Raw genomic sequence first — 26,830 nt, 5'->3', positions numbered from 1 at the left:
TATTAGTCTGTTTCCATTACTTATAACATATATACCTGAAATTGGGTGATTTATAAAGAAAATGAAATTTATTGTTTACATTTCAGAGGCTGGGAAATCCAAAGTCCAAGTAACATGTCTGGTGGTGGTGAGAGTTACCCAGGGTTCTCACATTGCAAGATGATGGAAGCAGAGAAAGAAAGAAAGACTAACCTCTCATTTGCTCTCTTCATAAAGCCCTCCAAATCACACCCATGACCACCATTTTTAATCTGTTTACTATGGCATGGTCATGCAATCTAATCACTTCTTCAAGGCCCACCTTTCAATTAATGTAATAGGATTTCCCATCCTCTTAACACTGTCACAATGGGGGTCAAGTTTTGGGGGAACACTCAGTCCAAGTCAATCCTGAATAAATGTATATCTCTTAAATAGTCACTTAGGACTATTAGAGAATTATTTTTTTTTTATTTGAACACACAGACAACACACACACACATACGCAATTCTTGAACTGTGTAATTATATGTTAATTTGGCTATGCGACATGAACCAACCAACAAAGAAATATCAAAATTATTTCCTGTAATTAACAACTTAAACACAGAATTTTCTACAACTTTTTTCATGCAATCTTGCTTAGTTGCTCAAAGTCTGCAGTTTCTTTAATTTTCAGGGTCATGTGCCTTCGGTGTCAGCATAACAATCCTTTAACCCCAAATCCCACAGATCTGTTGGAGGTTTCATTTTTATTAGATTCCCCTCAGCAACACTTTCCAGGTATTTCTGTGAATCTGTAAGGAATTCTCACACATCCAGCAAATCTGATGTTCCTGTCATGTGGATCCAGATAGGTAGGTGTTTTGCTGCATATCACTGGTCTACTCCCCAAAGATCATTTTTATCACTATTTACCTGTTTTTTTCTTCCTGTTTATTGGTATCACTTGTCCCCAAGTCTGGACCTGGACTCTGCGAACATCTCAAGACAGAGTCGAGAGCAGGTTATTAAAGACAAGAAGGTTTTACTAAATCTGAGGACCACAGAAGAGAATTGGAAGGCATAAAATCAAACCTACTATTGACTACTAAATATGACTGTCATTAGAGTCACAGGTCATTCTCTTCCCAAAGGTATCCCTCGCCAGTCCCTCTGCTCTGCCTGTTTCCATGTCTGCCTGGGAGATAAGCTTTCTCGTAACACGTGTGCCTCTAACTGTGCTCCTCTACCCAGAGTTTGAGATCTCCTTCACCATTTCTCTGGAGACCAATGAGAAGGGGAAAATACGCTTCCCCATTTTTTTTTTCCCTCAATCCTAGTCTCAGTCTCCTACAGGGAAAGCAAAGCTTTCACATATTTTATGAAAATAATAATAATAATAATAATAATAATAATAATAATAATAATATCTTTTCTAAGAATTTTCTGATTCAGAAGAGAAGTTTTCTCTTCATAGCATAAATAAAAAACTAATTTAAATTGTTTGCCATCCATTTTCCTAAAACAATAGACTAACTCAATTTCAGGAATGACCCCCAAAATTTTATTTAGAAAAACTAAAATGTTGCTGCGGTCTTAAATAGCAAGTTTAGCCCCATCCTCACTGCCCACATCTCCATCACTTTTCTGCAGACTTTCTAAAATATTGGGGTTCAGATTCAGGTATAAATTTCCACTAAAATCCTGTAATCTATATGTAACAGGGAGAGACAATCAACTACACATCTGAATCACTGAGGAAAGAAGGATACAGTGGAATCTTCTAGTGTTTACTACTACATGAAACTAAGATTTCCAATCTTATTAGAAGTGCAAGTGAGAAAGTTGAAAATACTATTTTGTGTTATTTTAAAGTTATTTTCAAGAGTTCACTGCAGTGGTTTTATGTATTATTACTTAAGGTGATCTCTAAGGAGACTATGATTTTCCTGGAATTTTCCAGGAGAATTCCAAAATATACCACCAATAATTTCCCAACTTCATACCCACCATTAGCATAGTATTATTCAAACAACCCACTTGGAAATTAACAATATGATATTGACTGGAGCTGAATTCTCAACTGTTCTAGGAATAAATTTTAGACTATACTTAATTTATCAAACTATTTAAATGCAACTGACATAGGCAGTGAACCATCCACTCTCAGACTCATGAATATCATACATAGGGAGTAAAAGTACAGGTGAGTTTTGCCCAAGCTAATAACTGTAGGTCAAATGCTGCTCTGTAGTTTTTAGCCACAATTTGTAATTTCTGGAGGTAATTACAAACTCTGATAACTTCCCATTTGTAGAAAATGAGCTAAATGGCTTTGGAAGTGGTATTGTAATGAAACTGAAAATTGTAGCTATTAATATATATTTGCATGTTATTCATGGAAGAACTAATAGAAATATAATGAGTAGTTACAAATAAAAAGAATACAATGTGACATTATTACTAAATCAGAAATTTTTATCATATTGTTGATTTCTATGTCATATCTTTGAAAATGAATATTAAACATTATGTGATTTAAAATCAGTAGCACATCTGTCACTCATATATTAAAAATGGGACTTGCAGCAGAATTCAAGAAACACCTGTTTCTGCTCACATCATTTCTCCAACATAGTTATGTAATCTTTCTCACTAAAACACAAATTCCATTAACACTAGATCATACATAAAATTTACAAGTAAGAAATGTACAAACATTACATTACTCCTTTTAAAAAAAGATTTTTACATTATAAAATGAATCCATGTTTTTCTAAGAAAACTGAAAAAATTGAGAAATGCAGAAAGAAGAAAATCCAGAAATAACTGAAGTTGAAAATTTGTTGCATTTCATTACAGTAATATTTCTGTTTTATTGCTTGAATTTGACAGTACACTGCACATTTCATTTGAAGATGAGCAAGTTATAGGGAGGATTTTGGATGAGAGGCAATATCTATGATTATTAGTGTATTCTTATTTTTAAAAATCATAAAATGTCTCACATCATACTATTTATTTTTAAAACCTTCGAATCATTTCTTAAATTCATCTGATATTGTGGAGAAAATTTTTTTCTTTTTTTAAAACATTTCCTGTTTTAAGAATCACATTTATGATTCTGGGACTATATCTAAAAGATGAACCTGCAGTGCCAAGCTTTTCCTTGGGGCTACAGAAACCACCCTATATGCTAAAATATAATTCAAGTGAATTTCTAAGTAAGGAATCACAAAAACAGCAAGTAAACATACAGAATTTTATACCTAGAAATTCCTAATCTTGAGTTCATAATCGTTTCCTTTTTCTAGTTAATTTAATAATTGCTAAATAAAATTTTAAAATGCTTTTTATTATCTTAGCCTTTAACTCTTTCAGAATATTTCTGTATTATCTCATAATCTGAAATACAAAAGGAATTGTCACAAATTGATGAAGTATAACTTTAATTCTGTTATCTTTCATAATTTAGTGTGGGAGAGGAGAAGTCTGCTGCAAACCAATTTTTTTATATTCTTTTTCCCTTCTACATGGCTATTTGTACAAATTTTTTGTGTGTTTATAACTAAAATTATTTTCATCATCTAAGAAGGTGTGTCTTCTTTTCACTTGGAACTCTGGTTAATATCCTTTTATCTGCATCTACATTAACTGGATCTCTCATTCACGGGCATTTCCCTCACTTTTTTTCTTTTTTAAGTTTTTCTTTTTGTAACCTCCTTTATAGTTTCTAAAATGGTTCTTTTTAAAAGACTTTAATTACAAATACCTCCATCTTTGTATACATATCTATTTAGTTGTTTTATTGTTCATCCATAGAGAGTTTTTCAAGTTTATAATATTCATGAATTCTATTCTCTTTCTCTTTGAATATATTCATCTTTTTCTTGCATGACTATTTTGATTACATCCTTAAGTCACCTTTATCTACTTTAAAAAAAATTCATTGTATTACATTTTTTCATCTCAAGAATTGTTTCCTTGTATGTTCTGCCTGTATTTCATTGGGGCCAAATAACTTTGCAAACTTTGAGAATTTTCAGAGTTTTCTAAAAAAACTTTTCTGATTTCTACTTGAGTTAGAAGTCTACTTGAGTTATCAATTGTGTGTTTGAACCACCCTAAAACAAACAAAAATCATTCATTGTCACTCATGCATCTGTTGGTTGCCTGTGGGTATTAGCTGCTCTAAATCAGAATTGGCTGAGGTACATTAGGCAGGTAGGTGCTGCTTCCCTTATCCTTCATCCTGTTTCCAGCCAATTGGCTAGCTCAGACATATTTTTCTCCTGGGGATGACAGATATGCAAGGGGTAAGCTAAAGCAAACAAGCCCTCTTACACCCAAGATCAGAACTGATACACTGTCACGTGTACCTTATTCTATTGGCCAAACCAAACAGTGAGGAAATATACTTTGGTCCAGAACAAAGTCAAATGGCAGAGAAATATATTCTGCCTTTATGAAAGAAATTCTAATGCTCCATAGGCAAAGGGCATGTATACAAGAAGAGGTGAAATATTTGGGTCAATAGTGCCATCTACCAAGGATCTGTCCTCTTCTAGGTGTTTGCATGTGCTTCCGTTTTTCTTATAGTGAAGTGCATATGTGAATCTTACTCTTTAAAAAAAAAATCATATTTGAGCAAAATATAATATGACCAGATTCAACGGACAGATATTTTGTATTAATTAGCCTTAGTCTTTCTCTCCACTTACCTGCTGATGAAATCTCCTTCTGATATATTTTTGAGGATTTCACATACTAGGATGCATATCCTGTCCCAATTCCAGTGTCTAGCAGACAGTTGTGTAATGTGACCTTGCGGAATGGACTTGCAACTGCTGCCGTACTTCTACTACCCGGCACTCTGTTATTCAGGATAGATGAAGTTCATGCAATATTGCAATGTTCAGAATATTCTGCTTCTGGAACTCTTCCTATTTCTATCCTGTCATACAATGTTCAGAGTCAGTCTCTTCCACAAAGTAATGTCTCTCCTCCATCTCACTGTGCTTCTTACCCACTTGCTCTTTTGTTTTCTATGACTTGCACTTATAAAACAGATATGAAAAAGATATAGTGTTAGAGAAATTGAGAGGAAAAAGGAATATGCCCAAATATTTGTTTTTTAAAAAAATAGGAGTCACAGAGAATGTTATAGATATGCAGGAATTTCACATTTTTAATTAAAAATGAGCTTAAGTGGCACAGGATAAGAGATTTCTTCTATACACTGTCAAACATGTAGGCTCTCTAGCTGCACAGTATGGATTCAATACTATCCTACACTTCATGATCTTTATCCTCAAAGGCTAACATTTGACTGAATTTTTAATTCTAATGTAAGCCATAGTTATGAATTTTCATCTTTTACAGTGTCCTCATAGGAATTATATATGCAGTTTGAGAATGCCTATTTCAGAGACTATTTTCCAAACACCATTTTAAAACAATAGTCAAAATCCATAAAGGCATTAAGTTCTGACTAGTTAAAGTGATTTTAATTACATGATTGACATATTCAGGAACACTTGAGTGGTATGGTTCTTAAGAGCATTGAACAATCTCTTCCTGCCCCTAACGGCTTTTATGTTGTCCGAGAACAATCATATTAAGACCTAGTAGTATTAAAATACTGTTAAAGTATAATCAAATTTACCAGCAAGAGTATTGTTGAATGGTAGGTGGGATGAGGGACAAAGAGCAGATGTCATCTCAAGTCTAACAGTTTTCTATAGCATCTGGTAAGGGTGGGGTATGATCAGTCAATAATTGTGTGTAGTTATTAGGCATTCCTTCATTTAGGAAAAGGGTAAGGTTATGAGGTTTCCATGGCTAGAATGGGAGTATTTTCTTGACCTGGACTATCACTGGATCCACTCCATGTCAGGGCAGCCCCAAAAATGTTTGGTGAATACATGAAACCAAAATTATGTTGTATATGTTGTCCACTCACAGGGTTCTTCCACCCTGCACAGTTGTAGTTAATTTTGCCTGACATATCAACCTTTCCTCAACACAACAAGATCCAGGTATGCTTACACCATTCACCATACCCAGGCATCACTGTGATCACAGAACCTGATATTTTTGTCATTACACTCATTGAGGAAGGGTCGCCACAATTAAACCAGGGCAAAAGGTTGAAAAGATGATAAAATTATGTTAGGCAGGAAAAGGGAAAACTAGAAATATGAGGAAATTTATTCAACATGATAAAAGAAATTTACAGAGACCCACAGCTAACATTAGTCTCAATGGTGACTGAAAACTTTCCCCCAAGATTAGAAATAAGACAAGGATGACCTTATTTGCAGATAACATGATCTTATATAAAAAGTACCTAAGAATCCACAAGACAGCTACTAGAGCAACTAAACAAGTTCAGCAAATTTTGGGGTTACAACGTTAACAAACAAAATCAATTGTGTTTCCATACACCTGCAACAAACACTTTGAGAAGGATATTAATAAATAAATTCCATTTATAGTAGAACACAAAGGAATAAAATACCTAGGAATGAATTTAATTTAGGCATAAATTTATCTTAGGGTACACTGAAAACTACAAAATATTACTAAAAAAAAAAAGGAGACATAAATAAACATAAAATCGTCCCATGTTCACAGATTGGAAGATTTTATATTGTTAAGATATCAGTACTACCCAAAGCAATCCACAGATTCAACACAATCCCTATGAAAACTTTAATAGCCTTTTCACCACCCCCAAAAGGGCACAGATGATAAAGAATTGCAAGGGAAGCTAGATGGCCAAAACAGTTTTGAAGAGGCAGAACAAAGTTTGAGGACTCAAACTTCCTAAGATTATGCAAACAAAACCATATGTCTATAGCCAATTGATTTTTGACAAGGATGAAAAGCCCTTCCTTGGGAAAGAATAGTTTCTTCAACAAATTGTGCTGAGACAACTGAATATTCATACGTAAAAATGAAATTGAATCCCTACCTCATGCCATATGCCAATATTAACAAAAAAGTGGATCAATGACCAAATATAAAGACTTAAAACCATAAAAATCTTGTAAGAAAATATAGGGGTGAATTTTCATAATCTTGTATTTAGCAATAGATTGTTAAATATGACATCAAAAGCATAAGCAACATAAGAAAAATAAACTGGACTTCATCATTTTTTTTTTTAAATACAGCTTTTGTTCACCAAAGGACATTATCAAGAAAGTAAAAGGACATCCTACAGAATAGGAGAAAACTGTAGCAAATAACATATCCAAAAAGGGTTTAATGTCCAGAACATATAAAGAACTTCTATAATAACAACCAAAAGACTGAAATCCCAATAAAAAATGGGCAAATGACTTGAATAGATATTTCTAAAGAAAAAGATACACAAACGGCCAGTAAGCACATGAAAAGATACTCAAGATCAAGGAAATAAAAAGCATAGCTACATGCTGCCTTACACCCACAAGGACAGATATGATTTTTTTTAAAAAGGCAAAAATGAAAAATAACAAGTGTTGGCAAAAATATGAAGGTACTGGAACCCTTCTCCATTACTGGTGGTCATGTAATATGGTATAGATAGCTGTTGTAAAAACAGTTTGGCAGTTGCTCAGAATGTTAAACATAGAATTCCCAAATAAAAAATGAAAGACGTTGTGATTTCTTTTGTATCTGCTATTTAGAGTAGGTACATTCATAGATAAAGAAAGTAGATTTGAGATTAGAGGAGAGTTGTTGCTTAATGAATATGGAGTTTTTGCTTGGGGTAAAAAAAAAATGTTTTGGAAATAGACAGTGGTTTAGGTTACACAACACTGAGAACGCAATTAAAGGCATTGAATTGCACATTTAAATAACGGAAATAAAAAAATTTTGTTGCATGTAGTTTACCACAATTTTAAAAAATTACTTACTTGATTTAATTGTAATAATTTTCTACTATATAGACTAGGTATTTCTTGATAACAAAAAACTAACAAAATGGCTGGTTCAAAAAAGGTCTTAAATTTGATAAATGTAAATTAAGGACTGTTTGGCTGTTAAATAAATAAATGACATTATGTGTAATGATTAAGATATTTCTACATAAAGAATATTAGTAGAACTATATGGATACCAGGTATCCAACATTTTGAAGACATTATAACACCATGTGTTTTGTAAAGTTACTGCACCCAACATATTTGCCAATTAAATTGTATTGCAGTAATTTGCAATATTATATAATTTGTTTATTCTAAAACTGAATGGTAGAGAAACAGATATATAGAAATTATTAAACTGATAGTATTAATCATAAGACCCTACACTAATACATTTCCTATACCTTTCTACAAGAAACATATTTTTATAAATCAATCCTACAAACAACTCCATTTGATTAGTAGGTTGTGCATTATTATACCCAACAAAAAGAGCAGTGACCTAAAGTTAAGATAAATTCAGTGATTTATTTATCAAATTCTTTTAGTGACTTAGTGGCAGAGATAAGGGCAAGAACTCACATATTTGACATTAAGATAAGTTTCTGAGAAATTCTAATCCCAGAGTTTTTATACTTTAACAGAGTTGGTGGAGTGTCGTTGTGAGTGGGAAGATGATATTGTGCACAGGTACTCTCTCCCCTAAGGAGATACCCCTTGACTGGCAGGTGCAGCCATCAAGAAAGAGAGTGATCAAGGGACAGCCATAGCAAGCAGCATGTATGGAACACATACACAGCACGCCTCTCTCTGCAGCTAGTGTCAATTACAATGAAAAATGAGCTATTAATTGGTGTTCCCTGAGCAGTCTAATTCTCCTCTTTGAGATTTGTGACATATCTTGGAAGGGGGTGTCTGGAATCCTAAGGCCTGGAATCCTGTCAACATCACCAATTGTAGTGCTCTTAATCCTGTTTGTGATGCCAATTGTAAAGCTAGGCAACCACACCAGTTGTTGGACTCTTTTACCTGCCAGTAATCCTGTACCAACTGAGCCAATTGTCGAGCTAAGGCTGGGTCTGGAGCCCACAGACTGGGTCACAAACCCTGCACATGCCAGGCTGGGTCCCCAGACCCCTCATACACCAGACTCCTTCACGCAGGTCTGTGAGCTAGGTAACCAGCCAAAAGGTCCTTGGAGCCACAGATTGGAAAGTATGGCTGCACTGGACAGATGCCCAATGCCTAGCTGCCTGCTTCACCAAACTCACTCTCTCTCTCTCTCTCTCTCTCTCTCTCTCTTTCTCTCTCTGAAGAACACAAGAATAGCAACAAAACTAGAAAGATACTTTGGCAAACATGCGCACTAACTCCACACACACACACAATTTGCTTACAATGGATGTGTGAAACCATACCCAATGGGACCGGAGGCAAGGGCTCTGACCAAACTATTCTATTTTCCGAACAGTGGGGAATAGAAAAGAGGTGTGGTAAGAATGTAACTCCCATCAGGGAAGTCAAAGGAGGTCTGTGTAAAAGGATTTCCATTTCCTGGGTTTAATATAAGGCCATCTGTCAAATCACTTAAAGCTAGGTATGAGGCCTTGAATTCCAGGCTGGAGGATTAGGAACCACATCTTCATCCCGTACTCTATTCTCTAAGGCAAGGAACAGAGATGGTGATTAAATCACACTTCCAGAACACAGTTGCTTGCTTTCAAATCCCAAACTCAGTCTTCTGAGTCATTTGCCATATACCCGACAGAATTCATGTTAGCAGAAATGACTGACAATGGCAGAGTGTCTACTCTTTTTCCATGTCACTGGTATTTGATTCCTTCTCTTCCTATTTTTGCTCTCCCACATCTTCTTTCTTACAACCACACTATTTCTTCAGAAGTCTTCCTCCTTTGTGTTTTATTTTCATCCTTTTCCTTTCCTGTGTAACATTCTGTATTTTTTTAGCAATAAGAAGGCCTTTGTCTCATTACTAAACCATACAGGGTTCCCTTCCCTTCAATTACAAGGCTGCACAAACCTACCTTTCTAGGTTGTACTTTGCAGCTTTCACTATAATTGATCATGCGATATCTCATGATGATATTTGTTCACCTTCACATATCAGCGTGGTTGCACGTGCTCTCGAGCACTTACTTACACAAAGATTACTTACCAATGAATATGGCTCTCTCCATACATGGTCAGGAGTATCCAGAACAAGTAGAAAAAAAAAAAATGGATGTATTGTATTTCTACATGGTGTCTTATTCTGAAATGGTTTCCAACCTGATGCTCTTGCCCTCCAATCCAAGACCAGATGTCATAGGACCCCAGGTTAAGTTATCATGTGCTTCTCTCTCTGAAACATCACTTGCTATAAACTAAAGTATCCCAATATCTGTGATTAGGTGCAATATTATGTAAACTTGGACCAACATACAAAGAAAGTGTTACCTGAAGATGAGGCTGGAAGATGATGAGTTATTAACATCAAAATGCTCCTCTGACATCAATGCCCTCAAATAAGAAGTAGTAGGTATTCAGCCAAGGACTACACACCTGAACCGAGAGACCTTTTCTTTAGCCAATTTCATCACAATCCAACAGTACAAGTTACAGCCAGAAGCTGCCTCTTTCTGGGTCTAGGTTTCGCATCTGTAGAATGAGAGGACTCAGATCAGGAATCTTTATACTGTGCTCCATCAGGTGCCAGAGTTAAGGTATGCCTCAGGGTGCAGGAGTAAGTGAAGTGAGGGAGATGGAATGCAGGTACCTGGCTAAGACCAAGTTGCACTTCAATGTCACATAGAGCAGATTTACATATTGTGGTCCCCAGTGAGATCTCCCTTGAGAAGAATCGCTATAAAGGAAAGTTTGTAAACCACAAGCCTCAGTAATGCACAGGATCTTTCCTAACAATATGAACTGAAGTAAATTGTATTACATACAAATATTAATTTATACTTTTTTTTCAAAAGATGCTGCCAGATGCCTATTTTTTCTGCAGTATTTCAGAGTATAAAACCTGTGTGTAACTGACTGCCTGTCTTAACCCCCCTCTCTGGCCTATGTTCTAGTTTATTATGAAGTAGAAAGATAAACCAATTCTAATCCATCTACCCCAATCCTTTTCACAGCCAAGCAATAACAATTATCTCCATCTTTACATTTTCTCCCATCTCTTGCTATTTCGTGTACAGTAATGAATTGTAACAGCTACTTCTTGCTGACTTCTCTCCCATATAATTAATGTCCTAAGATATTCTATTTACTGGTGAAGCAGTTTGAATCAAGAAGTGATTACTTTTAAAGTAAACAGAGCTGCTAAACCCTTTTCAGAAACAAAGCTGACAGCAGTTTTATTTTTAAAATAATCAAATTGAAATCCCCAAAAGCTTCAAGTTTAGAACTTATTTATTATGTGTATGTAGGTATTTTGTGCTTGTGAAAACTATATTAATATTTAGAACAAAAGATAGAAAAGTACATCCATCGATTGAAAGAAATGGCTTAAAAAAAACTAATAACGATGTCACCCATGCAGGCTTTCTTGTTAGACCTAACCATAAGCCTTCATATCAGGTGAAAATAACAGAAAAGAAAAACTGTTTGTTTAAGAGCATAAATTCAATCTTTGGAAATATCAAAATCAGATATTGGACTTTCTGAGTTGGGGACAAAAAGTTTGTCTGGAATCCAAGCTCCAGTAATCACTGAACAGAAAGAAAGAAAAAAGAAATGCTATTGCCAGAAATGTTGCAGTGTGGAGTTTAATTTGCCCAAGAGGACTCGAAGTTTCCTTCCCCCTGCATTGAAAGGAGTATTAGTTGTAGCATTAGCCATACTTATCTATTGATTAATACATATTAACAAGGTGACTGGTTGATAAAGTCTAACCATTGCTTCTATAAGTACCATAGTATCACTGTCCCAGGTGCTCATCTCAATTTATCCTCACAGCTTCAGGACTTCCCCCTTCCCACCCTCTAGTGCATCTTCTTTTAATTTTCCAGGCCTTTGTCTCCCACCAGTCCTTCAGATTCATTCCCTCGGATTAATGCTTCCTGAGGGATCTCATAATGATATCAAAGAAATTCTCCAAACTCGAAAGTTCAAATGAATTTTGGATTCTTCTTCTCTTCCTTCCCTCTTATCCAGTAGCTAATTCATGTTTATTCATTCACACATATTTTCCCTTTCCATCCTGTCCATGTTCATCTTTTTATTACCTGAAATGTGCGTATGGAAATGATCTTTATTATAGTCTCCATGTCAATATGACTTGCCCTCTGCACTTCATGCAACGCCTAACTCCTAGATTAATCATAAATCTTCTTTAATCAAGCATCAGAACTACTGACATTCAGAAAATGGAGAAATTATCGAGGGTAGGGCAGCCAGGGAAAATAAGCCTGAGGAGATGGGCCTTAAAATATGAACTGAGAGGCTGTAGATAATCAGAGCAGAAGTTGGAAGCCACTCTCAAAAAAAGAAGAGCATCAAGAAATCCGTGCTGGCGAGCACACACTGGATTGTTTCCAAGTCTCCTGGCTGCCCAGACTTAACACAAATTCAACTCATTTACAACTCTCTGACAGACATGCTCTTTTGAAAGGACAGAGAAATGGTTTGACAGATTGGCTTTTTTGAGTGCCATCATTGCCCCCACATATGACCTTGTCATATTTGCATATTGTTTTACAGGGAATCTGATCTTGTTTTCTAAACTATACCCTCCGTACCAGTTACACTAGTCTAGTTACACTTCCTCAAACATAATTCTGCCCATTTGATCATGCTGTTTCTTCATCTAGAAGACCCCCTTTTCCAAATTCTAGTGTCAAGCTTTATGAAGTTCTACCCCAGGCTGAAATCTTTTTTTCACCTTGCTATCGTTCACACTACTTTCAACACTCACGACACTCACAAAACACTCTGAATGGGCTGCCTTATATTGTTGGTTATCTGTTAATGTTGTTTTGTAACCATATAATTTTTAAAAAGTTATAAGACTCTAGGTTCACTGACCATTCATAATACTTGAAATAAGGGATTAACTCCCATATTCTATACCTGTGTGTTGCTGAAAACCAAAAGTAAAAGTCCCCAAAGCTTGTTCTTAACTAAACAGTGAATTATTGAATTATCAGGAAGGAGTATGGTTGTGTCTGGCAACTACCTATTGATGACAAAGAATTACAGCAGTTCAGTAGACCAGACTACACCGCTGGCCTGATGAGTTACCACCAACAAACACTTTCCTACCAGGAACTTCACTGTCATAGATTTGAATCCATTCATATTGCTTAAGACTGCAGCCTAACTAGAGGTCTAGTTTTTATTTCTTTTAGTAAATGGAAGCAATCAGGTTGAAAAAAACCATGAGCTAGACTTTAGGTAGCTTCTGCAAGTGGGAATAGTCATTGATCAGTTACGGTTGTGACAGGAATTGGCATTATAAGCGGGGATGAGAAGAACTGGAAAGCTGGGGATACGACTGCATGGAGGTATTAAATGGACCTTACCCTTTATCTTGGGCTATGTATCTTTAGTCTTGAGGATGGAATTATATTCCTGGTTGTAGTGTTTTCTTACACAGAGGCTGCATGTAATCATCATTGTGAGTGCCCAGAAGACAAGAGGTGAGCTTGGTTGTAAATATGTGCTTGTCTGTGTAGTAAGCATTGAATCAGGCCAGTTTGATTACCAAAAGCGGAATGTATGAAAAAGTTTTCTTTTATCCTTTTTTGTCTCTTCTAGTATCTTGGTGATTAATGTGGCATCTTGTCCATAGATGTAATGATTACACTAATTGTTTTAATGGTCATACCCTGATTTCTTTTGCTTACCTGTTCCTAATTATTACACCCATCTGATGGAGTTTGGATGTGTTGCCCCCACCAAAGCTAATGTGGAAATTTGATCTCCAATGTGGCAGTGTTAGAAACTGATTGAGTCATGGGAGCAGATCCCTCATGAATGGATTAATGCTCTCCCTGGGGGCTGGGGGATTAATGAGTGAGTTCTCGCTCTATTAGTTCTCATGACAGCTGGTTGTTTAAAAAGACCCTGGCACTTCCTCTCTCTCTCTCTTGCTTCCTCTCACCATGTGATCTGCTTATACTCTCAGGCTGCCTGCCACTTTCCACCATGGGTAGAATCAGCCTAAGGCCTGTGCCAGATGTGGCTGTTCTTTATAAATTACCCAGACTCAGGTCATTTTGTTATAGCAACACAAAACTGACTAAGACAGAAAATTGGTACCGAGGAGTGGGGTGCTGCTTTACAGATACCTGAAAATGTGGATGCAGCTTTGGAACTGGGTAATGGCCAAAGGTTGGAGAAGTTTGGAGGATTTAGGAAAAGACAAAAAGATGAGAGAATGCTTGGAAGATTTTAGAGATTGGTTAAATGGTTGGGACCAGAATGCTGATAGAAAAGTGGACAGTGAAGACCATGTGGATGATGAGGTCTCAGACAGAAACGAGGAACTTATAGGGAATTGGACAAAAGATCATCCTTGCTACACCATAGCAAGGAACTTGGATGCATTGTGTCTATGCCCTTGAACTTTGTGGAATTTGGGACTTAAGAGTTGTAAATCAGAATTTTTGGCAGAAGAAATTTCCAAGCAGCAAAGAATTTAGGAAAGTGCATGGTTACTTTTAACACCTTACTCTGAATTATGGTGGCAAAGGCATGATGTAAAGCCAGAATTTAAAAGGGAAGCAGAGCATAAAGATTTGGAAAATTTGCAGCCTGGCCATGAGGTAGAGAAGCAGACAGCAGGAGGAAAATGCAAGGGTAAGGCAGATAAACTGTTTGCTAGACATTATCTTGGCGATGAGGAAGCCAGATGCTAATAACCAGGACAATGAGAAAAATTCCCTAAGGGCATTTGAAAAGTCTGGAAGGGTGCCCCACCCATCACAGGCCCTGTGGCCTAGAAGGACTGAGTCATCCCAGATGACAGACCTGGGGCACAGCTGCCCTCAGGAACCTACTCCCGGCATACCAGCTGCTTTGGCTGGAGCAGCCCCAAGTGTAGTTCATGTAGCAGCCCTGGAGAGTAGAAGCTGGAAACCTTGGTGGCATCCACATTGTGTTAAATCTGCAGGCCAGCAGGACATGAGAGCAGTGGAGGCATGGCAGCCTCTACCTAGATTTCAGAGAATGTATGGGAAAGCCTGGGGGCTCAAGCAGAGACCTGCTGCAGTGGCAGAGCCACCACAGAGGCCATCTGCTATAGTAATGCCAAGCAGGAAAGTGGAGTCAGAGCCCCCACAGAGAACCCACACTTGGGAAATATCTAGTAGAGCCAAGGCAGCAGGACCACCACGGAGTTCTCAGACCTATGGAGCTACCAGAGTGGAACATCGACATGGAAAAGCCACAGGCACCAGCACAGCCCACTGGCTGCACTCAGCAGAGCTGTGGGAGTGAGGCTGTCCAAGGTTTTGGGGACCCAGATGCCCAGTTTTGCCCAGGCTGTAGGATTTGGAGTCAAAGAAGATTATTTTGGAGTTTTAAGGCATAATGTCTACCCTTCTGGTTTTTGGACTTGTTTGGGGCCTATTTCTTGTTTTTCTGGTCTATTCCTCCCTTTTGGAATGGGAATGTATACTGAGTGTCTGTTCCACCATTGTATCTTGGCAGTAGATAAATTTGGTTTTGATTTTCACAGGGTCACAGATGGAAGGAGTTTTGCCTTTGGTCTCAGATGAGACTTTGAACTTTAGACTTTAGACTCTGGACTTTTAAGTTGGTGCTGGAACAAGCTAAGACTTTTGGGACTGTTCGGATGGAATGATTGTATTTTGTATATGAGAGTGACATGAGCTTTGCGGAGCCAGGGGCAGAATGATGTAGTTTGGGTGTGTTGTCCCCACCAAAACTCATGTGGAAATTTGATTCCCAATGTGGCAGTGTTGGAAACTGATTGAGACATGGGAGCGGATCCCTCATGAGTGGATTAATGCTCTCCCTGGGGGAGGGGGGATTAATGAGTGAGTTCTCGCTCTATTAGTTCTCGTGACAGCTGGTTGTTTAAAAAGACCCTGGCACTTCCTCTCTCTCTCTCTCTCTCTCTTGCTTCCTCTCACCATGTGATCTGCTTGTACCCGCCAGCTGCCTGCTACTTTCCACCATGATTAGAAGCAGCCTGAGACCTGTGCCATATGCGGCTGTCCCAGAATCATAAGCCAAATAAATATCTGTTCTTTATAAATTACCCAGTCTCAGGTATTTCTGTTATAGCAACACAAAATGGACTAATACACTATCCCTGACAAATAAAAGAGTTTAGATGTCATATGTAAAGCTAGAGAGGGGCTTATTGAATCATCACTGGCTTTAGTAGCCTCCATCATGTAATCAAGGTTAGGGAGTACTGTACTGAGATGGAGAACAGGAAATGTGGGCTGTGGTCCCCACTCTGCCACTTGGCAGGTTTGTAATCTTCATAAAGTCAATGAGATTTTATGAACCTCAGTGTTTTAACTGTCTTTGAGAGGCCTGATCTAAGGATTTCTTCTATCTCAGAAATCCCATTAATCCATGAAAAAAGGTGTAAGTATGATTTCAGGAGCCTGCTTTCTGGCCACGAAATCATATGAACAATTTTGTGGCATGTTATACCATGTTTGTTTTTCATATGCATCTTGTATATGTTGAATCTACTTGATATAATTAAATGCTTTAATATTGAAGTTAATTCACAATTCTTCATAATCTGACTCTAGCCTATTTTCATAGCTTCTTAGGGTCACTAGTCTTCAATGTAAATTCTGTGTCCAGCCAATATGATTCCCTTACCATATTCAGGTTAAATTCCTATAGCAGTTCACTGTACCTCAGCTGCGACAAGTCTTGGGCCATCCCCCTGGAACAGTCATCCCACTTACTATATCTAATAATAATCATAAGAATGGTTAAATAAATAATAGTAGTTTAAACTGTTGAATAAATTATTTTAGTTATTTTGCGAACATTTATAAAGTGCTTACTCTCTGTTATCATTGTTCTAAGCCACTTGCCAGTGTTACAAATATTAATTGCTTCATTTTATTTCTCGAGCACTGAATACATTGTCGTGCAGCTAAAGAAGATTGCCTTTTATGATGTGTGGACACTTTTGATATGTTAGGTGACCAATAAATGCCATAACACTAGTCTTCACTTATACTTAAACAATGATTACATAAGTGGAACCATAAAACTATGGAACATTCTCTTTTTCTGATTTTCTTCCATGTGTTCTAATTGGGTGTCCAGATGAAAACCATCTCCACATACACATGCACAGTAGAGCTTGACCTAAATCTTTGAGGAGCAAAAATTGCCCATTACATAACTTTTTTGAGTGCAAAATGGAAAGCATAACTAGCCCTAAAATATTTCCCTCATCTGCAATTTATGAGATGCTATTATTAGGATTTTCTTTATCAAATAAGGGTTGACTCATCTAAGAATAAAATGTAAGTACCTGTGAATTCCAACTAAAATTTATTTGGGCTCTAATTATGGGCAAGCTAACATGCTAATCTTTGAGTACTTAAAAATAAATAATACCACCTTCTGTAAACTTAAAAGTCTAGTGGGTTTATATGTCTACATAACCATGATCAAAGTCAACAATTGAAGAGTGTCATTAAGGAAAGTGCTTTGGAAAAAAAGAAAAGAAACACATTCTATGGTGCTTGGGAAATAAGAAGAAAATCTTTAAAAAAGTGCTAGCATTTGAGCTGAATTTAGAAGTGTTAGTATATAGAAGAAAGTGGAGCAGAAGTGTCAGCATTGAAGGACAAACATCATGAAAACATGTGCCCCTGAGGTAGCTGACACTTTCAAGGAATAGTAAGTACCCATGTGAGACTTGGTCAGTAGAAGCATGAAAGGAGCATTTTGGAAGACAAGACTGAAGAGCTTCACTTGACCTAATTTGTCTAAGACTTTGGGTTTTATTCCATGAGCACTGGGACATCATTCACATCTGTATTAAAAAGTGAATCAGAGGTTATCCTTGGACTAGCAGCTCCAGGGACAAAAGAAAGAATGTGCTCTAAGGATTGCTCACTAGTTCCCATAAATATAAGAATAAGCTCATCATATGCCAGGCTGAGAGCAAGCCCTGTGAGGGGAATGGAAGATACTTTTGGAAGGGAAGGCACTGCTTACATTGATCATATCTAGAAATGAAGCAGCAAGGGGCTTCAGGGGAGGCACAAGGTCCAGGAGAAAAACACCTAAGTGAAAGGGGGCACAGGCAGAGAGGCTGGCAGAGCTCTGCTTATACCCCTAGGCATTTTGCTTGGCCTCGACTCTGCACATGTGAGCTAACAGAGCATTTAGAAAAGTCTTGAGTAAACCATTAGTGCTCTTTCAAAACAGTGCTCATTAAATTGCATCTGAAAGCAAAAATCAAACTACAACAATAAATCAAAATAAATTTGCCATTTCATTAATAGGTTCAATTATTCTTTTGACTCATTGTGCTGGTGATGGGGATAGAGAGGACTTATGTGGAACCATTGATTTCATGAAGGAGAAAGCTCTGCACAGTCATCTTCAGATTGAATTTAAAGGCAGAGACTGACTGAGGACAAGGGCAAATGCTAGTCTTTTGCAAGCTGGGTCAGCTTTCCAGTACTCTCATTGGGACTGATTAAGTGTCACTGGTAAACAAGCTAAAAAAAACCTTCACCTGTACGCTACATGAGAGGGCCTATTGGGGATCTACTCTAGCTTTTTTAGGTAAACAGACTTATAACACCATTGAAAAATACAGAGTTCAGGCATTAATCATCCTCCCCAAAGAGCTTCATCTGTGGATCATGTATCTCATAGCTTGTATACACGTAATCCTGGCAAGAGAGGAAAACAACTAGTAAACCCCTTCACGTTTGTGAACTGACCATACTTTTGTTTATATTAGATGCTATGAACAGGTAAAACTGTTTACATTACCACAGGTGCATTTTTTTCTTAACTTTTCATTTTCTTTTCTGTGATATACTAGGATAATCCATGTTCCTTTTAAAAATCCAGAAAGTACAGAATGACAATAATCAGCAGAAACAAAGAAAATTACACATAATCATATCACCCAGAAGAAAAATAAATTTTGGAAAGCTTTCCATAAATCTATTTGAATATCTCACCTTCACTGAAGTTATTCTCCATTAATATTTTATGCATTTACTAAATATTTATTGTGCACATTTTATGTGCTGTATAAGTACCGCGCGCTAACCGATTGCGCCACTGGAGCTCCCACATTTTATGTGCCAAACATTGTGTAAAGATGATTATGACATATTCCCTGCATTCTAGAACATTACTGCCTGAAAGGAGAGAAAGATATGTAAAAAACAAACAAATTACAACACAACGTAATAGGCATGCTCCTTGCCAGGAAAGTGCGCTTGTTATAGAGGTGTGGGGCACATGGTGCTCTGTGGGGGTGGGATGTAGGGTCTCAGAAATGATGACACATAGGTGGTTAACACCCTTTAAAATTTTTCAATTATGTTTTTAGAAGTAAATTCTGTTTTTGACCCAGAATTATTTAGCTGAGTTCTTTATACTGCATTACAGGTCTGATCATATATAATTTTTCAATGTTCCCAAAAGTAAAATTCATCCTTAGCATGTCTTAGGATATTTAAAGAACATTCCACAGGCCCTGAAAACCATGTGCCATTTGCAGCTGCAAACAGGAAAGGGATTGCTTTACTTATATATAACCAGATAATAAAGAACAATTTAAAACTTGGTTGAAATATCCTCACTTCATTACGGGTAAATTCAGAAAGAAATTTTAAAAGGACTCCGACAGATGACGTAACAGTTCTGTAGCGTTTAGAAACAAGGATTTCTCAAAAAGGAATGGCACTTTTAGGAGAAGGTGACTGAGCTGATGAGTGAGCAGGTATGTGGCGATGGTAGAAGGGGGATACTAGGTGGCAGGCAGAAGGGACCAGGTAAGAAGCTCGTCTTGGTAACAGGAAGGAGGGAGAGAATCATTTGCTTCCTCACGATTCCTCCAGCTTCTTCTATCAGCAGACTAGTAATAATTCTACATCACCTACTGCCCGCTGGAGAAGATCTGATTAGAGATCGGATTGGCCTAATGAAGACCCTTTCCATCTCCCAGCCTCAGCAGTTCTGCAGGTCACATTGATTTCTTTATGGGCATGTCAAGTAAAGAGATATCCCCTGCATAGGGAAAAGGCCAGCTCACTCTGAAAGACTTGCATCTGAGGTCAGGGAGCAAGTCTTGCCTTCCAGGGCAAGATTAATAGATAAGGGCAAAGTGCTAAACAGTCAGCCAAATCCACAGCAAAGAGTCTCAAGTGGAGAAAAGTGGAATCAAAGGCCAAGGGAATGCACACTTGGCCAATTTAAAGGTAAGAGACTTTTCAGGGTGAGACAATCTAAATGCAATCTGGAGATACAGGCCCAGAGACTGAACTCATGGCCTGGGTGACAGTTGCCAAACCTTTCTTTCACCACAGCTCTTGCTTGTAAAACAGAGGGAGTGATGCCAATGTAGAAATAAATTCAAGATAATCATAAACATTGGGAGCTTGTTGGAGCTATATACCCCTTTGTAGCAAAAGCACTATCTAGGGATAAAAATAGGACAACCAATAAAGGAGTAGAAAATGATAGAAAAATGATAGAAAAACTAATAAAGGTTATTAAGAAGCACTTAACAGTCATGTATTGCCAAGCAACTGAAGTCAGCTACAATGATAAACTGAATTTTCATAATATTATGAAAAATCTCTTCCATAGTATGGATCCATTATCTATTTCCAATTTAAGTTTCTATAATTTCCTCTACAGACCTTATGATTTCCTGGCAATCTCTCCACCATGTCTAACCAATGCTCTCTTGACAAATGTCATTTTTCTCCAGGTACTAATTTTTTTAGGTCCAACCCAATTTCTCTCCCTTCAGTGAAGCCTTCTTTAGTTTTACCAGTGAATAGCAGCTCTCTTTTTTGAATATCTTTGAAATTTATAGTTTGAACAAGTCACTTGATGATGATTATATTAACCCATATCTCTCTCAACACAATTCTGTGCTCCTTGGTGAACAGACCCATGACTCATGAAAGCCCTCATTAAAATGAGGACATTAAAACTAGTGTTAAGGAGAGTAAAATGTGATTTACTTATGGCAATTTACGGTATTTTTATTTTGTGCTACAATATTCAAATAAATAATATTCAGATAAATGCCTATGAAATTTTATTTTAAATGTTATTTAAGAAGTTACTTTATATCTTAACCTCACAGTACTTATTATGAATGCAAAATAGAATTATAAATGTCAAGACTGGACATCATTTCAAGAGATTTCCTAGCCTATTTTCTTGTTAACTTAGAACCCAGATGCATTTAGTGTAATTTCTTGCTTTAAAGATCTGCTCAATAAACATCAGTAAAGAATGAGTCAGGGGTAGTTTCTTTGAGGAACAGCCCCTGCTTGTCCTGATGGCATATAAAAAGTTGGATTGCCGCCTGCCCTTTAAGCAGGATTTAGTTGCCTGGATAGTCTTCACTCACTCCTTGGCTATAACTTTCTAGATCTAACTCTACCTTCAGCTCTCTCCTTTTACTTTGCCACTCTGGCTCCATGTTCTTTATTATGGTTCCCAGCTTCAATCTCGACTCTCCTCTACACCTTGACTTGTAATGCTGGTTCTCTTTGTCAGCCCCCCTCCAGAGCTGAGGATCTAGAATTCAGATAGGTCTGTGGAGAGGTGGTGACTGGTCCAGGCTGGGGCTCCAGGGTTACTGAGGAACTGCACATTCTGAGTGCATGGTTGTGGCAGAGGACCACAGAGTATTCTCACTCCCACACTGCTAACCAACCTTTAGGCTGCCAAAAAGTAGCAGAAGAGTCCCCATTCTCCTTCAATGTCCCTCCAGCACCCTCTGCCAAAAAAGGTTAATATCATATAGAAATGCTCAAAGATATTCCAATCATTGTTGTAGATCACAGACTGAAGGGTGAATTTGCAGCTGAGAGAAAATGCCTTGATAACTGGAGCAATACTGCATACTATGTTAGAATAGGTGTTCATCCCATAAGCAGTAAGTGTTTACTTAGGAAATATATGCCAGTTGATTTTTAATAAATCAAATACTATTTTAACCACATTAGTGAAGATCTCTTGCTTAATTGGATTTGAAAATTAATAGAGAGAGAGAAGAGAAAAAGGTGACAGAGAGATTCTGACTGAATAGCTCTTTTCCTACTCCAGAAACACACTCTTGCATATTAAATAACAAATTAGTATGACTGAAAAAGAAAAAAAAAGTGCTTTATCCTTTAAATAGTTTGATTTATATAAGATATATATATATATATATATAAGACAAAATATGTTCCATTATTTATAAACACAGATATTTGTTATTGTAAGAAAGGGTAAAAATTTTAATATAATAGATAATTTGAGATTTAGAACATTAAAACTAAAATTCCAAAACAATTGTTCAAAATATAAGTGTCTACAAGAAATGCTCAGGGCTAGAAAGACCCTCCTCTATAAGGAAGTCAATGTACAAAAAATAAAAATACTAGAGAGTACATGGAGGAAGGCAATTCTTTTATAGACAATTCTTATATACCTACAATGAGAAAGTATTTTGGCCTATTTACCCATAACCTTTGGTTCTTACATCAGAAACACCTAACTCAAGATGCCTTGTCCTCAACTCTGGACATATTTGGGTAAATCCAGCACAGATTCCTGTGGGTTTTAGGAAATTATGGACTTTGTGCTTGGGAGTCTGAATTTTTGGCTTTCTCCAAATTTCTCTTACCTAAGAAAAACTTAGAACAGGCAGCCAATCTTGATTCTGCCAAGCAGGTACAATTGTGGAATAGGGTGGTGATTTGGGATCTCTCTTCTTGTTCCAGAAGTAACAACTAGGCTCCAAAACTGGGTACAAAATGATGTTATTGGTCAAGCCTAGTCTCACAAGAGTGACAGTAAAAAGCTGGGTGGGGCCAGGCACATTCCAGAGCATATTAAAAGATGATAGAATGGGCTCTGTTAAGACTAGCCAACTCAGCAAGCCTCTTTCTCCTGTTAACATTAGGCCATGGAGGGGAGACAGCTGACTGAATAGTAGTAGTTGGAAGTGCGGTATTTGTGGTGAGAGTTTATTCCCTCCATGCTTCATAGGGAAGGGCAAAGTGACGGGAGCCTTGTGAGCATTACTTGTAGAGACTGGTATTTTACTGAGAGGTAGAATTGTTGCGGTGAGGAACCCGTAGACAAAACACACAGTGGAGAGGAGTGTGGTGAGGGGTTTCCTAACTTCTAAAGTGATCCCTAGAGTTGAGTGGTATGTCAATATCGAGACTATGCTAGATGCTTTTCTGCAGATTTCTAAACACAACTTAGCGAACAATTTCAATAGCACTGTGACTAGGGACTAAGGCATAGTGTTCTCTGAGTACACCAAAGATACAGAAGAGAACCTCAGAGCCTTCCAGGCTTTCATGTGAAGGAACACAGAAGATAAAGGAGGAGTCAGGTCATGTGGGAAGGGCTGCTAGTGAGAATAAAGGGAGCCAGGGCTCCCTCTCTATGAGGATTTCCTTGGTGAAAAAGGGGACCAGGATAAAGCTGAGCACATCACTGAAGGACATACAGATCACACACATTTATACAAAGAGTATATTCGTTCTGGCTGGAGCAAAACAAGGATGTCTCCCCCACACTCTGAGATGATTGAAAAACAAGTTACATAAGAATATCTCTACCTCCCTAATTCTCCCTTCTAGCATCAAACTCTTGAAGGAGAGGGAGTGAGTGTCCCAGCCTAAGACCAGGCTTGACCTCCACAGAAGAGTCCTGGACTGGGAGAAAGAGTGAAAGGGCAGACACCAATCCCCACCTCTGCTCCAGTTCCCTTGAGCCACAAGCCCTACTGCCCCTGGGGGAATGGAAAGGGATGAATTTTAAATTGGATCAGAATTTGAAACTTTTAATGGAACTGAACTTTTAATATGAGGGTGTTCACAAAGTTCACAGGAAGATTTGTATTGTAGTTCTATTTTTTCCACAAACTTTTAAAACTACCCTCACATTTAAAAGGGATCAAAAATTTGAAGAAAAAGTTGTGAGATCTGCCTGAGGTGAGAGTAAGTGGTGGACAGAACACGGCTAAATTCATTGGCAGGAGAAAAACAGCATTTTGCATTTACACTCCACTGAATTGAAGCTTCTTAATTAACTGGGTGCAGCAGGCTGGCTGGAAAAACAAATGAAAGAGAAAAAAACAGAGTGCAAGTCTCATCCAGAGACAGCCGTAGGAGAAGAGACAGGTGAGGTGTGAGTTTGGAGAATGAACAAGAGGGGGTGGCCATTGGATCTGCAGAGGCAGTGAGCGAGAAGATACAAAACTCTAGCCCATCCAAAGGGATTACTTAGGTGTGAAGCTAGAATCAAGGCTTTGAACTCAGGCTCTGCCTTTTTTGAGTACACCCCTCTACAGAATGGAGGAAGAAGTCCAGGGAGAGCTCATTTCTAGTACTCCCTGCTTCCCACAGGTGCCACCAAGTGAGGCGGTTGCATCTGTTATGTAGAAGTCACAGCAGACACCAACCAAGCTGAATGGTTCAGTTCACTGCTGTGAGAACTCCTGAAGCATCAATAGAAGGGGAACTAGTTAGGAATGTTTCTCTACGCACCTGCCCACCCACCAACATTCCATACCAACTATGAGAGCTGAGAAGGGACAGTGTTCTGAACTGCTTTGAAATGAAGGTAGAAGATGCTAAAACATGCCTCTACTGCAGTGGACTGAGAGGCATTGGGCAGGCTTTTCACCTTCTCTTAAGCAGTTATACCAAGTGCTCATCCAGCCGCCATACACTGCCACACAGTTAGATCCTTGTGTCAGGCATCCCTTCTGGAGGTCAGGGACCGTCACGATAAGGATCCATGATCTGGACATAATTTGAACACCTCTAATTAGTGCCACATAGCCTGCAGCTATCAAAAAACCTTTTCCCAACTTTCCCTTCATTCAAGTATCATTTGAATTTGCTAAACACTCTTATCAGCATCAGATATGCTGAAGTTATCCTGAAAAATCCAAAGCCCCATTTAAAGAAAGATCATTGAGATGTATAAATCATAAAGTGATCAGAAAGAACAAGTCATTGAAGACAGCCTTCCAGAAGTGAAACATTGTAACTATTTTAGTCATTGGTAAAGCTGTGTTCGTTATTTACTTGGACTTAACCACTAGATTATATTTGGAATCCTATATAATGTTCTGTACAAAAACAACAACAACAAAAAAAAACCAAAACCAATTTTTCCGTACATAATATCCTCATGTATTTGCAAGATCTTCCAGTTTTGTAAGGTTTCTAGCAATATCCCTGCCTGTCGACTTTAAAAAAGTAATTTTCAGGAGCTCATTTTCTTCATATTTAGCATGAAAAACATAATGCCAGTCTCACTCCTGTCATTGGGCTGTTGTGTGGGGTCAGATAGATCAATTTTAGCCAAAGTACATTGTAAACCATAAAGCAGTTTACATATTTTAGCATCTATTGTGGCATGAAGGTGAAATTGATTATAATACACTTTTGTTTTACACTTTAATTGTTTCATGTGTGCTTTACATGTGTTTTATGTAGTAAAAGCCAAAGGAATCAGAGAACATTATATTGTTTTAAGGCAGCTGTTTAACTTGGTTCTTGGAAGTTTTACTTTAACCCCAAAATGTCTTTAAAGAGCTGAACAAGCAGCTGTTGCTGAAATTCTCCCTGCTCTCTGTTTAAAAGAACTATTATTAATTCAACCTTCAAGGATGAATGACCAAAATCTTTAGGATCTACTTCTTTGTTAGATGGGCATATAAAAACAATAATGAGGATGAAAGGGACTACTCAACATAAGACAAGGCAGAATTTGGGGTCTTATTGAGATAAATGGCTGAACAAGATTCTGTTACACCAAGATTCAATCACAACACCCAGTACAATTATCTCTTCAATGTGGGGCATGAAATAAAATTATTCAACTATTATGAAAAAACAAAATGCCATAACAAATACATTGACATGGTGTTTTTCATCCAAATATTGGTCATATATTTCTCAGAATCAGTACACCTTGCAGTAAAGAGATCACATAAATGTTTGTATTGAAGGTTCAGATATTTAGTTATGTGGGTACAGCACTAATTCTTATCTCTCTACTCATTAAAATCAATCCAGCTCCTTCAAAGGACCACCACAGGTTCTCTCCTTCCTAGTACAAGTTGTCTTTCTTTCTCTTTTTATTTTCTCCCCCCATGTCTCTTTCCTTCATTCCCTTTCCCACTATGGCCCTAATTTTCTATATCATTGTTTGCATCTTTGAGTATTTTGTGCAATCTATGGTACTTCTTTGTTTTTCTAAATTTTATAATTACGTTATCATAATTTATCAAAATCTTTTACACACTTTTTTCTCCCAACATTAGGTTTATAAGATCTAACCATGTTTTTTATATAGCTCTATTTCATTATTTTAACTTTCATATTCTGTTGTTTTAATTTACATAACTTATTTATCTGTTCTACTTTTGTATCTGAGATTCATCTATGTTGATAAATATAAGTAAAGTTCATTTATTTTCATTCTTGAAAATTATTCCATTTAGAAAGGCCCAACAATTTACTTATTAATCATAGAGTTTGTTGGTATTTTTGTTGTTTCTAGATTTTGGAAATTAAATTTTATTACTACAAACCATGGTACAATAACCACAGATAAATACATCTCTTCATTTATAGAATAGTCCACGTCCATTCTCCACTGATTAATAATGAGACTAAAGTTTTGTCTGTAATTGAATTTTAGAGACAGCATTTTTTTTTTTTTTTGACACTTTTGGGGGAGGGAACCTAGCATTTATTGTA

Source organism: Cynocephalus volans, chromosome 13, assembly GCF_027409185.1.
Source record: "Cynocephalus volans isolate mCynVol1 chromosome 13, mCynVol1.pri, whole genome shotgun sequence".
NCBI classification, from domain to species: Eukaryota; Metazoa; Chordata; class Mammalia; order Dermoptera; family Cynocephalidae; genus Cynocephalus; species Cynocephalus volans.
This window is presented reverse-complemented; position numbering follows the sequence as displayed.